The sequence below is a fragment of the Rousettus aegyptiacus genome, unplaced genomic scaffold (assembly GCF_014176215.1).
Source record: "Rousettus aegyptiacus isolate mRouAeg1 unplaced genomic scaffold, mRouAeg1.p scaffold_m13_p_8, whole genome shotgun sequence".
NCBI classification, from domain to species: domain Eukaryota; kingdom Metazoa; phylum Chordata; class Mammalia; order Chiroptera; family Pteropodidae; genus Rousettus; species Rousettus aegyptiacus.
Window position 1 is genome coordinate 48,665,807 of NW_023416311.1, and position 16,018 is coordinate 48,681,824.

General features: G+C 30.1%; 1 non-coding gene across 1 annotated transcript; it reads left to right on the forward strand.

The window, feature by feature from the left end:
- Positions 1-1,064: 1,064 nt before the first annotated feature.
- On the forward strand, positions 1,065-1,170 carry LOC118607175. The gene has a single exon (XR_004952717.1). It is a non-coding gene; the product is annotated as a U6 spliceosomal RNA (small nuclear RNA).
- Positions 1,171-16,018: the final 14,848 nt, after the last annotated feature.

The window sequence follows — 16,018 nt, forward strand, 5'->3', positions numbered from 1 at the left end:
ACGCATAAATCAGAACTAGAAAATAAATAGAAAGATAAAATTATGAGAATAAAAGAGAGTTTGAAAATGAAGGTCGCTAAGTTCCGGAATGATTTAGAAATAAATTTAAAATAATTTCAGAAATGAAGATAAGTCTAAATAGATAATGAAAATTAGTATCGTAAATGATACAGTAAAAGAAATAGACAATAGAAAATACTAAAACAAATTTTAAAATCAAGCAAAAATTACACTATTTTAAAGCATAAACAAAAGGGTAAGAAAAACCTTCCAAATTCTTATTATAAGGTGAGTGAATATTGATTACAGAACCTAATTGCACTAAAGGAATCCACAAACCAATAATATACCTACATATCAATAAAAATCTTCAATGTGTAAATTTAATACAATCACAGTAAAAAAAATCTTTATTTTTTTTGAACCAGAAAAGTTCATTATGAAGCTCATTTGAAGGAACAAATAAGCAAAAATAGAGAAACCATGAAAACCACAAAAAGGGTGTTCTAGCCCCACCCCCATGGAATATGTGTTTTATGTCCTCTATAATTAAAAGAATAAGATATTGGAATATAAATGGACCAGAATAGATAATCTGAAAATAAACATAGTATTTCTAAATGAAAATTCAATATATTATAAACATAACATCAAAAATCAGTGAGTAAAAAATATTATTTATAATTAGTGTTGGATAAATGGCAGATCTATGTGAAGAAAAGACAAAATTATCTTCACTCATTTATGCAAGTATTAGAAGTAAAAACATCTGAATTTATCTATAAATTTGAAGGTGGGGATAACAGTCAACTATGACTCACAAAATATAATCAATAAAGGATAAAATTAATCATTTTAGTACTATAATTTGTCCAAAAAATATTCCTGACAAATAAATATTATAATCAAATGCATAGACAAATGACAAAACAGTGAAACATAGTTGTAATGAAAAAGGTTTAAAGATCATCATATCTAGTCATTAATAGAATTTTAAGATACAGTATTTGCAATATAGAGCAAGCTAGGTATTCGAATATATCCTAAAGATAAAGACATACTAGGTGTTGCTTCAACAGCACATATACTAAAATTAGAATGATGCGGAAAAGGTTAGCATGGACCCTGTGCAAAGATGACATGTAAATTAATGAAGCATTTTCTATTCTAAAAATAGAAATGCAGCATTTCTATTTTTAAAAATAGTTAAAATGGTAATTTTATGTTACATATATTTTACCACAATAAAAATAAATAGATGTAAAAAAATAAAATTAAAATCAAATTAAAAAGTACACAGACATTTTAAAACTATTTTGATAATCTTAATTTCAGTAAAAATATTGGTATCAGTATCATTCTGATTTCATATTGATACTAAAAATATTAAAAAGCTAGCTGGTTAGATCAGTCTCAGTAAGAACAAGAAGAATGTAAGCAGGGCATGATGTACCTCTTAATGTGATACAATAGGAAGATTATAATTCTTCCTATGAAGTATTATTAAACAATAGAACAAATTTGATCAGCTTTCTAAATGTAATTTGTTTTTATAGGAAATAAAGTGTTATGCAGACCATCTTAAGTGATACAAAGGGATGCAATAAGCATAATCCAGAATATGCAAAATTATATAGGATATGATCTTGGTTTCTTGATTGAATGAACTATAAAGAAAAAAAGGGATAGAAAGCTTATAAATTAAAAGTAATTTAAACTATACTAATAAAATGCAATGCATGTACTTTGTTTCCTAATTCGAACAAACTATAAGTTAAAAGTACTATGAGATATTGTGTATTTCATAACAAAGAATTATACTTAATTTAGGAATGATAATAATATTGGGATTATGATTTTTAAAGTGTCTTTTATAGATACATGCTGAAGGATCTTGGATAAATTAATTTGATATCTAGGATTTGGCTTAAAAAAATATTTAGTGTAGGGTGTGGGATGCAAAGTAGGAATAGTTCTAAGAGAAAGATATATCGACTATTTTGAAACTGGTTATCGGATCCATGGAGGTATATCATGGTACTTTTTAAATATTTATTTACGCTTTTCCATAATAATTTTTAATGTAATACTAAATTAACATAACAGACAGATAGTAACAAGTGAGGGAAAATCATTGTTTTTACTTACAAGGCTGTAAATGAGAAAAATTCATGAAAAAAGAACCCAAATTGATGTATATGTTTTATCTCTTCTTAAAATCTTTTCATTTATATTGCTTCAACCCACTGTCCAATATGCTCATGCTTTCTTATTTTAAATGTATACGGCTGCACATATAGAAAATTGTTAACCAAGAGAACTGGCCATGTCCTCTTGCGATAAGTAAGCATTTCTCTTTCTTTCTTTCTTTCTTTCTCTTTCTTTCTTTCTTTCTTTCTTTCTTTCTTTCTTTCTTTCTTTCTTTCTTTCTTTCTTTCTTTCTTTCTTTTTTTCTTTCTTTCTTTTTTTTAATATAAACTGTTCTTAAGGATTAGGCATTAAATGTCAGGTACCTTTTTAAGTAATTTGCTATGTACTCTTCACCAGGGAGAAATGTGACCTCATTCCATGTTCTAGATAACAGAACAGTGCTGTAGTGATTAGTACATCTGGTCAGATGAGAGAAAAACATATGGCTCTGCACTTTTTTAACAATCTGCTCAGTCTGAAACCAGTTAATGAGCAAGGGATTTAAAAGCAAAGCATTCTCATGGACATGGACAATGGACTAGTGGTTACCAGATGGTAGGGGTTAGGGGAGGAGCAGGAAGGTAGACCAGGTAAAAGGGGTCAAATATAGAGGAGAAGGGGGAGGGTGAAGTAGATAAAGGGGATCAAATATATGGTAGCTGAAGGAAACTGGACTTTGGGTGATAAACACACACTAGAATATAGAGATGTCAAATTATAATGTACACCAATAAACTTAATAAAAATAAAATAAAATAAAATAAAATAAAATAAAAAATTTTAAAATAAAAAATAAAATAAATTTAAAAATAAAAACAAAGCATTAAAAAATGTCAATTAATTAAGCATCATGGCTAATAAATTAAATAAAACAGTATATATTTATCTTACTGATGCAGAGGAAACAGGCTTCTGACAATGTTTATCTTTTGTGCTCTGTTGAGGTATAATAAACATCTAAAATTTTTAAGTGTACAGTTCAAGAGATTGGAGGCAACAGTCATTTAACTACAACCACAGTCAGGATTTAGAACACTCCCATTACCACAGGAGCCCCCATGTGCCCGTTAGCAGGCAGTCTGTGCCCTCACCCTTGCTTCTAAGCAATCACCAATCTTCTGGAAAGAAAACTTTGGTTTTGCCTTGTATAGAATTTTATATAAATTTCATACTAAACCATAGAATCCACAGTATTTACTGAGTGCCTTCTTTTACATAGCTCCTGACTGTACAATACTGGAAAATTTTGCTATATCATTCCAGAATGACTTCTTGATACAATAAAGATAACATTGAAAAATAGGGCAGAAGACCTTAATTCTATCGCTGCCGCTCCAATCTATGAACTACGATATATGTTTTAATTTCTCTTGTCCAGCAATTGTTAAATGAGGAGAATAGTACTATTCTGGCTCTGATTAGAGAGAACATGTAAAGTGCTTTCTAAAATATGACACATTACACAGTCTAATTCAGGAGAAAAGGCTGTCAGAAATAAGATAAATGACTGTTTTTTTAAAAAGACATAATTAAATATAAATAAATGTATATTATATAAATTTTAAAAGTTCAAATTTTTCACTGTGGAGATGAAACTAAAATGAGGGGGGATGGAAATGGATTTTATGAGATTTGAATAAAATGGGGAAAAAAGTAAAAGTAGAATTATAAGAAGGAACAATATTAAGCCTATTTAAATTAAAATAGCTAGCTTTAGAAATAAACTTTATTCTTTTAATTTTTATTATTATCAACATCAAGAATTTATTCTACATAAAACACATTATTTGACAAGGTTACAGTTACAAATAGAGTTTATAATCCTTGTCCTTGTCAACATAGGAAAAGGTTTCTAAATGAATTAAGGACAAGGAAAAACACTCTTCTAGCAAAAAAGTCCATAAAGATTATGTGAATATTAATATTTATAAATTCATGAGAAAAAAAATCCTGTTAGTTTTGTTTGTTTGTTTTACCTAATGTCAAGAAAGGAAACAAGATAAATCGTTTCTCTGTTCCTACACCCACATCACAGTGGTGGACCTTTAAGCTGATCTACCTTTGAGACCTGAAGTTCTCCTGTCCCTCTTCACATCTGAGAGAAAAGGGAGCAATCTAATTGTGTTAGAGACTAGAAAATTTCTGAGACAAAAGAAAAAGCTGAGAAAAGCTTATAATTCACAAGGAGTAAAGAACCATGACACTTGGAAAAGGATAAAGAATGGATTAAATGAGAAGATAGCTCGTCTCGGTAGGTCGAGTTTTGTCAGTTGAAGGAAAATCCAAGTGGAATATCTGAAAGATCTAGTCAGTGAGAAATTTTAAATAAACTACTGACAGAACACAACTTTTTGCCTTTTTTGCCTTTGTGTATTAGATAAATTATATAAAATAAAAGAGATGATTGACAGTTTTTCAAGCATCCATGTACTCTAATTTTTTAAAGAAAAGGGAGAAACTTCAATCCACCACCACAAAATATTAGATCCCAATTAAATGCCTAAGGTATTTTTATTAATGGTGGTCTTAGGATAGAGAAATCGATCCATTGAATTAATCTATTTAATTAAAAAATAAGACTAATTCCTCTCAATTTGGTGACTCTATTCAGGAAAAATCAAATACAAAAGTTAAATAAATTTTAAAATACTGTTATTATGTGTGCTACCAAAGCAAGCATTCTGAATACTGTTTATTGTAGTGTGTATAGACGTATGCAGCATACTGAACAATAGTTTTATTAGTAATGAAAGAGAAAGAGCAGTCATTGAAACTGGAATGTGAATCTAGTATAGAAATGTGAATCTAGTATAGAAGAAAATGATGCTACAATATTTAGAGCCTATGTTGAATGCACTTTCTTATATGGTTGGAACACAAACATTTCCGGCAAAAGAAATTACTGTACATGGTATCAGAGTTGCTCATTTAAAGTAAGAGTTTAAAAAGAACTCAGAAAAGTTATGTAATGTGTTCTAACGTGTTTAGTAGTAGGGGATCACAGAGTCAAAGCCAGGTTTTCCAATTTTAAATGAGTATACTACTTATGAAAAAATATAGCTCCTAAAATAATGAAAATTTCATCACTTACTTGTTAAGTAATATTTATTGTATGCCTATGATGTACTAAATTCTGATCTAGTCTTTATCTAGTAGATAAAGTAGTGAACAAAAGAGCCCTGTTGTGGAGCTTGTATATTAAAGGGTGACTGCAAGACAGAAAACCAACAAGTGTATAAGTATATGGTATATTGTCATATAATGCTATGAGAAAATTTAACAGGGTAAGCAGATAGAACTGGAAAGAGAATCATAATTTCAGTAAGGCATCTTGGGAAGGTCTTTCAAAAGAAGTAACATTTAAGGATTAATCTAAATGAGATTTTTCAAGTAGAAGGATCTGTGGTTACATAGACTCTAAGGGAGGAATACATGAGACATGAGATATGACTGGTAAAGAAGTCAGAGTAACTGGAGTAGAATGAGCCAGAGAAAGTAATCAGATTCCTTGGAGAAGTCTATACATTTTATACGTGTATAAAATAAAAATTTTAAAAGATGTTCTTATTTAAAGAGTGCTATTTACATAATAGTGCATAGGAAGTAACATAGCAAGTTAGGTGTATTTGCTACAAAAATAGAAAATTCTTTATACTTTCATAGTAAATGCCTAATAAATCTATATAAGAAAGTGCATTCAACATAGGCTCTAAATATTGTAGCATCATTTTCTTCTATACTAGATTCACATATCTTACAGTTCAGTTATGTCATCAAGCCTAATACATATAACAAAATCTAGAAAAATATTATTGCTATTTTAAATTATTTTGAAAGATAAGTTAATGAACTGATGGATGAATAAATGAATGACTGTATCGATTAGCTGTTCTTACATAACAAATTGTTCTAAAATGTAGTGGCTTATGCCAATAATTTTATGACAGAAGATAAAAAGTTAAAACAAAAATAGCCAAAGCTCGCTTAAGAAGAAATAAAGAGCTCAAATAGTCCTTTATCTATTAAGAAATTATATTCATGGTTAAAACTATCCAAAAAAGAAAACTAAAGATTCAGATTTATTAATGATTAATTTTATAAAATGTTAACAGATGAAATGTTAATTCTGAAAAAAATCTAGAAAGTAGAAAAGGGTGGGCTTCCCAATTCTTTTAATGAAGCCAGCATTACAGTGATACCAAAACCAGACAATAATGTTATTATTTTTAAAAAGCTAGAGACCAATATTCCTCACGAACATGGATATAAAAACTCTTTAAAAATATTAGCAAACTAAATCCAGCATATGTAAGGAGGATAATATAACATGACAAGTAAGATTTATCCTGGGAGTATGAAGATGTTTCCAAATGAGATTAGCATTTTAATCAGTAGACTGAGTAAAGCAGATCATCTTCCTCAATGGGCGGCTATCATCTGATCCATTGAGAGTTGTTTACAGAAAATGAGTCAGCATAAAACCAATTATCTTTAAATATAGTAGCCATAAAAATAGATATTAAAATTTTAAAGAATACCATTTATAATACCATGAAAATATGAAATAGGGATAAATCTTTTTAAAATAGGCACAATTTATATAATAAAAAATGCACCACATTGTTGATAAATAGCAAAGAAATACTAAGTAAATGATGAGATATATCATGTTTATTAATTGGAAGACTCGAAATTGTCAAGATGCAAATTCTTCTCAAACTAATTTGTAGATTGAACACAATTTTAAGGAAAACCCTATAAGGCTACTTTGAAGTAATCTACAACCTAAATTTTATTTTAAAAAGCAAAAACATTTTACTTTATTTTAAAAAGCAAAAAAATCAAAAATTGCCCAACTTTGAAAATGAAAAAATTGAGAGACTCACACTACCAGATTTCATGTTCTATAAAGCTACAGTAATCATATAATGGTATTGGTGAAATGATAGTCACATATCACTGAAACAGAACAAAATGTACAGAAATAGACTAACATGCATATGAGCAAATCATTTTGACAAAGTTGGCAATGTAATGTTGAAATCAGTAGTGCTGAAACAATTACAGATCAAAGCAAAATAATAATGTAAATACAAAAGTAAAAGTTAAAATTGAAAACTTCTATCTAGAAGAAAACACGACTTAAAAAGTCTCTTGATATCGTGATAAACAATTGTTTTTTAAATAGGACATATAAAACTTGCTCTTTGTCAAACAGTGTTGTTTTTTTTTAAAGAAACCATTGCTCTGAGAAAATATTTGCAAAACATATTCAATGAAGTACTGGTAATTAGAATATACAAAAAATGTGAAAAAAACACTAATAAGGAAAAAATAACAGTAAAAATGGATAAAATATATGAAAAATAATACATGACAGAAGAGATAAGATTTAAAATAAGCACATCTAAAAATGTTCACTATCATTAGTCATTAGGCAAATGCAAATTAAAACCACAGTGAGCCAGAACCACATATCTAACCAAATGGCCAAAAAAAGAAAAAGAAACAAAGACCTAACAAGACCAAGTGCTGACAAGTAGGAAAAGCAACAAGAACTCTAATACAACTAGAACTCTAATACAGCATATACTTGATGTAAAGGAAATTAAGATTATGGTTATAGAAATGCCTATATGCAAATGTTCATAGTTATTTTATTCATAATCACCAAAGCCTGGAAACAGTATAAATGTCCACTGACTGTTAAAGAAATAAACAAATTATTATATATCCATACAACACTAAGCATAAAAAAGGAAAGTGCTATTATTTACACTACAACATATTGTCAAAAACAATATCCTAAGTGAATTTAGAAACAGACTCAAATGGATACATGCTTTACAATTCTATTTATAAGACATTTTAGGACAGGCCAAACCACAGGGGTGGAAATCAGATCAATATCTATGAGGGGCTAAATCCGTGGTGGTGGTGGATTGTTTGATTACAAATGGACACAAGGAAATTCTTTAGGGTGATAGAAATAGTTTATATCCTCACTGTGGTAGTGCTTTTGTGATTATATAAATTGGCCAAAATGCATAGACCTGTACAACTAAAATGGGTGAATTTTATTCTTTGTATTCTGCAATTATACTTTAATAAACTTGAAAAACATTTCTTTAAAAAAAAACAATAATAATCAAATATTTCTCATGCTCTTACATTTATCTGAAAGTTTCTTTAGAGCTCACTGGGTGAGGTTGATCTTCCCTAGACTAATGTGTCTGAGGTTAGTGAGGTGGAGCAGGCAAGGCTGATGAGCCTAGATGAACTTACTGAGACGACTCTTCTCTATGCGTTTTTTTCATTTGCAGCAGTATGTTTCACATGACATTCTCGGGTTTTCCAGACAGAACAGAAATGTCTTAAATATCTTGTGGCCTAGACTTGGACCTGGCACACCATCCGTCCTGCTCCATTTTATTGCCTTCAATAAATTTTAAGGTCGAACACAAATACAAAAGGGAGTGATATGCTCTGCCTCTTTATTGGATTGAATAACTTTTACAGTCTATCAAAATGAATAAATATGTCATCAACCCATGTTTCATCACTTAAACTTTTAAAGCTTTCTATCATTTTTTCAAGTAAAAATATATTAAAAATCAAAATCTTGACAAGCTATAATTAAAGGCCATGTAACAATCTCTAGAAGATGGGTTATCTAGTTAAAAATTAGTTGGTATCAGTAACTGACTTGTGCAAGTTAGTCCAAATGTAAAGCTTTTACTTACATTTCTAGGGCATTCAAAAAAAGACATTGTCGTACCAAATACATTAGTTTATGGATAAATCATTTTAGCAGAAATCTTTCAAAGGGAAGAAGACAGACAATGAATAAATAAATTGAATAAAATTAAATTGATATATGAAAGACAATAAGCCCAGAAAGTATATAGAATAGCATTTACACCAAGTTAAAAAAAATTATGACAAAAGGCTTTGCCACATATAATTTGTGTAACATGAGAATTTCTAAAATACAAAGTTAGTTTTTAATTAGATAATATGGGTGACACAAAATCACACGCTTATGTAGTGCTTACTATAGGCAAAATATATTCTATGTAATTTACATATACTGTGCAATTTTAGTCCTTATACTATTGCTTATGATAGTACAACAGCTCCTAATTTACTTTAAGAAAATAGAGGCACATTGAATTAATAACTCTTTAAACTAATATCCACTGTGAGATAAAGTCAGGATGTGAACACAGGCAGTCTGGCTATAGATTTAAAGCCTATTTTAGCAGAATTTAAGACAAAGTTTTATTTGGAAATATTGTCTCAGCAAAATTTTGAGATGTTGGGGGCATGGATGGGGTGTGTCAGGACACTGTGCAACAGAAAAGAAGGAAAAGTCAGTATAACGCATTATTGGGTTAGTTACCTGTACCAGTGGCTGACATTGATATGGCAGTACGTTTAGATTTACCTTTCCCTGGGACAAAGGGGAAGCATTTGATGCACTATTCCAGCCCTCATTACTCAAAGATGGTTAGAAGGGTGATATTGCCCCTAAAATTAGGGTGTCTCATGAGTGAGTCCCAGTAATTTCCTATACGTATCTCCAGTTGCAGAGGTATATAAAATAGGCCCTAGACAGGACAGAGTAAGGTTGCACTTAAGCAAAACTAAAGTCATTGTTCATCTGGTTGACTTATAATGGCTGAGTAGGAAGGAAGGCCTAGAAATGGAGTATAGACAGAAACAAAGACTTAAATTGTTTTTAAATTTAGACTATAAAAGGTCGTCTAACATGATAATTATCCTGCTATTTTCATAAGATTCCTTTAAAATAAGAGCCATGAAAAAAAGTGTTAAATGCATAAATCATATTGATTATTAAATGTAAATAAAGATACATAGTTATTTTCTCATCATCCTTTCTGAATCTCTTATTCAATATACAAATAATTTGGAACTAAATTAATCATGAAATATATTACCTTCTTTATGAGAATAAATTTAAAAGAACAGATTGCTTCTTATCAGAAAAATTTTTTAAAGTATGTATTATCTTCAGGCTAAACGATTTCACTCCAGAAACATAGTAGGCCTTATCTTATCTCCAAGTAGAGATAAAAGATATTTTAATATCCAAAGGCTTATGTTGTTTATTAGTTCTCAAAATGCAAACTAATAAAGGTTGCCATTAAATGAAAGAAAATTGACTTCTTCTTCCTAGTCTATACAGAAGGAGGACCTTTTTTTGGACAAAGTAGAGAGACTAATGAGACATATGTACAGGATAACTCCCTCTTTCAATATAAAGAGATATATGTTATGCAGTAGAAACTACAGTGTCAAAGAAAAGACAGGCTTCATAACTTAGTTTTCACTAAGATGTTTTAAGGAATAGCCCTGAACAGACTTTAACAATAGCTAAAGTGTACAGTCTTTTTAATAACTAAATCTGGTTCCACAGTAGATTAAAAGTACCTTCAATCACAAGGGATATAAAAACTTCCCTGGGTTCAATGGCCTGCTTTAGAGAAGGCAAGATACCTTAACTATAATTTAGCTTACTCTCGTGTCAAGCTAGTGAATCTTAGGAGAATGAGAATGAAATATCACATGGTCTTCCTGGTTCAAAATGAAGCTGTAGAAAGTGAGTATTTAATACTTCAAAAGTTCTATCTTTTTGCTTTATTGATCCTGTCTGGAAAATAATTGATGGAAGAAGTTGAAAAATATCAAAAAGATAAACTATTTAATAAAAACACTCCTGTTTTAAAAAGGACCACTAACAATACATGAGAATGGATTTATTAAATATATCAATAACAAGCTAAAAGCCTCAACTATGGTCCTTCTAGTGCATGCCAAAACACATTCACATGTATCAGATGACATTATGTTTTCAATATTAGTGTAATCTGGATTTAATCCTAGCGACATTCATTTGAGAAAAAGTTCACACACGTCTGACAATCTTTTTCTTTCCCTCAATATCATTCTAGATGTTCTTTCAAAAGAGGATATATTCTTGCTGAAAATAGTATCCAACAACAAAATAGTCTTTGCAAATTTTTAGTTTTACATTGAAAAACTCACTACAGAAGAAAAAAATAGAGCCTTAGAAATTTGTTATTTTGTCTTCAAATTAAGCTTCAGTTAGAACCATTGCTCAATTTATGAGTATGTTATTAACAATAAAAGGAATTGAAAACAAGGTCCTGTTGTACAACGAGGCTCCTACTTAGGATTTATTAGTTTTCTAATAGATTTGTTTTGTATTTATATTCAATTTTAAATTTTTCTGCTTTATTTTTTTTGTCTTTTAATTTTTTAAATTTATTGAGGTGGCTTTGGTTAATAAAATTATATAGATTGTGAGTGTACAGTTCTATAATATATATTATTTTTCACTTATATGTGGAATATAAATTTGGAAATTTTACCTAAAATAGCACAAAACTAGCAATAAATTATTTACATTTTGAAATGCAAAGTATATATATTTATCATAAAGGAATTCATGGAAATGCCATAATTTCATGATCACTAAAAAATTTAAAAGATTATTTGATAATATATTTATTTTTCAAGCATTTTTATAATGGAAAATTTTTACCCTTTAAAAAATAGAAAGAATAGTATATAAACCCCCACATAACATCAACTAGGCGGCAAGATGATCAGTTCATTTTTAAAACTATACTCCACCAACATCTACGATATTATTTTGAAACAAAACACATTAATCATATTTTATCATCTATACATATTACAGTTCGCTTGTATGTGGAATATAAAACTGAAAGTGACATACAAACATGATAAACAAACAGAGATTCACGAACACAGACAGCGGATTAGTGGTTACCAGAGAGAAGTGGGGAGAGGAGAGGTGAGGTAGATGGCAGTAAAGGAGGTCAAGTATATCAAGGGTCCCCCAACCCCTAGGCCACAGACTGGTACCCGTCTATGGCCTTTTTGGAACTGGGCCACACAGCAGGAGGTGAGTAGAGAGCAAGTGAGTGAAGCTTCATCTGTATTTGCGGCCACTCATCAAAACTAGCATCGCCACCTCAGCAACACCTCAGATCATCGGGCACTAGATTCTCATAGGAGCACCGGTGCCTGGTGCCAAAGAGGTTGAGGACTGCTGAAATACATGGTGACAAGAGAAAATTTAACTTTGAGTGGTGAACACACAGCTCAATATACATATGACATATTATCGAATTATACACTTGAAACCTACATGGTCCATAATATAGTTTAAATGTCATCTCTTTCAGGGCTTTTGAAAATATTAGTAGATTTTATAGAATTTTCCAGAAATACAGGAGGGCATTTAAATAATATAATGAATATTAATACCTAAAATTTCTGATATATAGTAAAAGATTAAAATATTTTTAAGTAGAGCAATTTCAAAATTATAAACAAGAGTTTATTTTATTATATTACTAATATAAAAAGTAAAATTACCTACATAAGCAAAGAAAATTATATTTGATCATTATTCAACAGGATTCATAGGTGTGAGTTGCTTTGACAAGGAAGAGGAGAGAGATCAAATTCATATCATAACTTCTGCTCAAGATGTCAGACTAAGCCCACATGACAAGACTTCCTTATTGATTCTAATCACAGATACTGTATTTAATATATTACACATGACATACAATTTGAGGTTTAAACATCTAAATTGGGAATGAATTGAAGGCAGTTAGACCTGTTATTAATGAAGCATTTTGATTTTTTCATAAATCAAAGAGCCTGGACAAAAGAAAAACTGACATAAGCTGTCTCATTAAAAAAGGAACAAAAGCTTCTTGTTCCTACTGGCATTGACACAAATTGGGCATAACCAAAAGTAACTTACAAGTCTCAAATTTTGATGGGAAAGAAAGTTACTTTAAAAGAAATTAGAAAAACAGATATTAAGCATAGAAATCTATTGCCCCCCCCAGCAAAAAAATTGAACATATAGAAAGTTAAACTCAAACTGAGAAAATAATATAAAATTGGTCTTTAACCAGTCCACATGACCCTGACTAAAACCAATTCAAAATATTCTACAGGGTCAACTGCTTAATCTAGGACACAGGTATAACTGAGATTTTCATGGAAGAAAACTCCTATGATTTGACATCCATATGTAAAAACTACTAAACACATGAGAATTCACTAATATGAGACAAAAGAAACAATGAGAGAATAGCTAAAAATTTAAAGATGATGAGAATTTTATGAATAAATTTGTAAAAGAAAAAGAAATAGAATCTATAAAATAACAAGGGCACTTTATAAGCAAAGGAAATGCCAAGAATAAAATAGAAATACTATTATGTAACCTTTAAAGAAAACACTAGATAGACTAGAAGACCAGACTGATTTACCACAGTACAAGATAAAGTTACAATATTAAATTAGAACATGTCATGAAGAGAAAAAAAAAATAGAGTCTTTATAAACATACTTTAAAAATTCAAATTATAGAGATTTGAGACTATCACCACGAACCATGATAAAGTAACTGGTACTGGACTGACCTCCTAAAATGAAGAAAGAGAAAATGGGAGACATTGGAAAATAACCTACACAGGACCATGACTTATAAGATGAAGAAAATAACCTGAGGTTTACAATCGGTCCAGCTTTCTTCTTGGAAGCACCTTCCAAATTGTGATCCAGGAAGGATAACAGAAATAGACCATAGCGGCCTTTCTTTGTTCAGCCATAAAGGGGCTGGAATTTGAAGGGCAAAGTCCAAGAGTGGAGGGAGCTAAGAGTTCCATAAATTTTTATAAAAGTTGCTTTGAATCTTTTGTTAAATACAAAGTACATGAACATATGCTCATACTTATCCTGACTCCTGTCTTTCCTCATTACAGCATCAGCTTTTAGTTTGATATCTTCATAGCTAAATTACATTCAGGTTTAGGTGCAATTTCATGGGTATAACTACTTGAATATCATTCCTCTAAATCTGAAGACCTGTGAACTAAAAAGACAAGTTACATGCCTTTTACTATCTCCTTCACCATACAGTGGAGAAACAGAAATAGGAAAACCACCATGTATTTTTTTTATACCCAAAAGGAGAAGGAAATGGGCACCCAGGAGATGCTTGCTCGTAACAATTCTGAAATCAAGCTGGAAATATGTGCCAATTTTTCACATGGTTATTCTCCATGGCTCTTGTCTCTGCATTTTTGGCTATTTGTTTTGCCTCTAAATTATTATTTTTCATAGAAAGTAAGCAGCATTTGCACCCATGTAGTTTTCTCAGCTTGCTTGCTTCCTATAGTCATTTGATAATCCAAAGGCTTCTTTTTATTTATTTTTATTTTTACTTTGTCACTTTGCATTTAAATGATATAATCTTTTAAAAAATTTTTGTAGATTTTTTGCGTTGATTTATTATCCACTCTATTGGAAAAAGTTACACATAAGTATCTGCAAATAAGCTGCTTTTCTACTTTGGTTTCTCTCAGAGTCTGTTGTAGGAAAACCCACACCTAAATTCTTAAAAGTATCAGTTGTTTAACATATGGGGTCTATAAGATATTTCTTAGATCTTTTGTCTATTTGACAAGGGTTAATAAGATATTACTTTTAATCTTTATAAGGACTTAATAAAGGGTCTTACAGGCAAAACTGGATTTAAAGATTTCCTCTAAAGCACTATAAAAAAAAGAGGCTCTTTTTTTATTTAAATGATTTTTCTTTAGTTCATCTCTCTCTTACATTTTGCCACATATGGTAATAAGAAGCTAGGAGTAACCATTGATATTCTGCCTGGAAATAATTTAGTCAAATCATCAAGTTTCATTGCATTTTCTAATTTCTGCATTTACTGCAGTTGACTGTGTTCTCAAATGTCCACACTACATATTTCTACCAGCTCTAATATTTTCCTTGCATTCCTTTAAACCCTCACTGAGAATCTTCTTCAGGTTCATCAGGTGGCCACTAACACTCTCCTTGAGACCCTTTAAAATTTCATTTTGAGTCTCTCAAGGCCATTCTTGGTTTTACCTGCTTTTTGACCCCAGAACCTATCTTTATTCATAATAGTTAAAAACTAGGAACTCAAATATATATCTATACTAAAATAGGTTTTAAAAAAGTTATGTATAATTTGTATATATACAGTACTTAGTATATTACTAGGTTTATATGATGTTCTAGAACAAGCAAAGCTATATTTGATGGTAAATGACACCAGAATTGCGGTTGCCTGAGGTTAGGGAGTGTAAATTGACTGGGAAGTGACATAAAGGATCTTGTTCATGAAAATATTCTCTACTTAGACAGTTGCTTGGGTTATATTAGTGTATGAAATTGTGAATACTCATAGAACTTTACCCTTAACATATGTACCTTTCATGTTATGTAAATTATATGTATCTCATTAAAAATATCTTTACTTAGTGTTATTTTCTAGACTAATAGGGGAAGTGCAGTATAATTATAAATTTCTGAAGAGATAAGAAATGTATAAAAGTTTCTTCCTCCTTTACCTAGCATGTTAGAATATTAACTTTTTAAAAGAAACTTTTAAAAGAAGAATAATTCTTTCAAAAGTAAATATAGTATGGAAAAAAATTTACCTTAACAAAACTAAAACACTATTATTATATTTTTAGTATAGTTAAATGATTACATTGCCAAAAACACAAATTTTCGTAGTTCTTTTTCAGTAACCCTGGAAGCTCCTTTTCACTTTAAATGTCTAATTGAAGGCATAAGGAAAATAATATTTTTCAATATACTGTAATTTTCAGAGGCACTCCAATAAAATCCACAAAAACTCTTAAATGCAATATGTTTAAAGGCTCATTTTTGATTTCTCTTT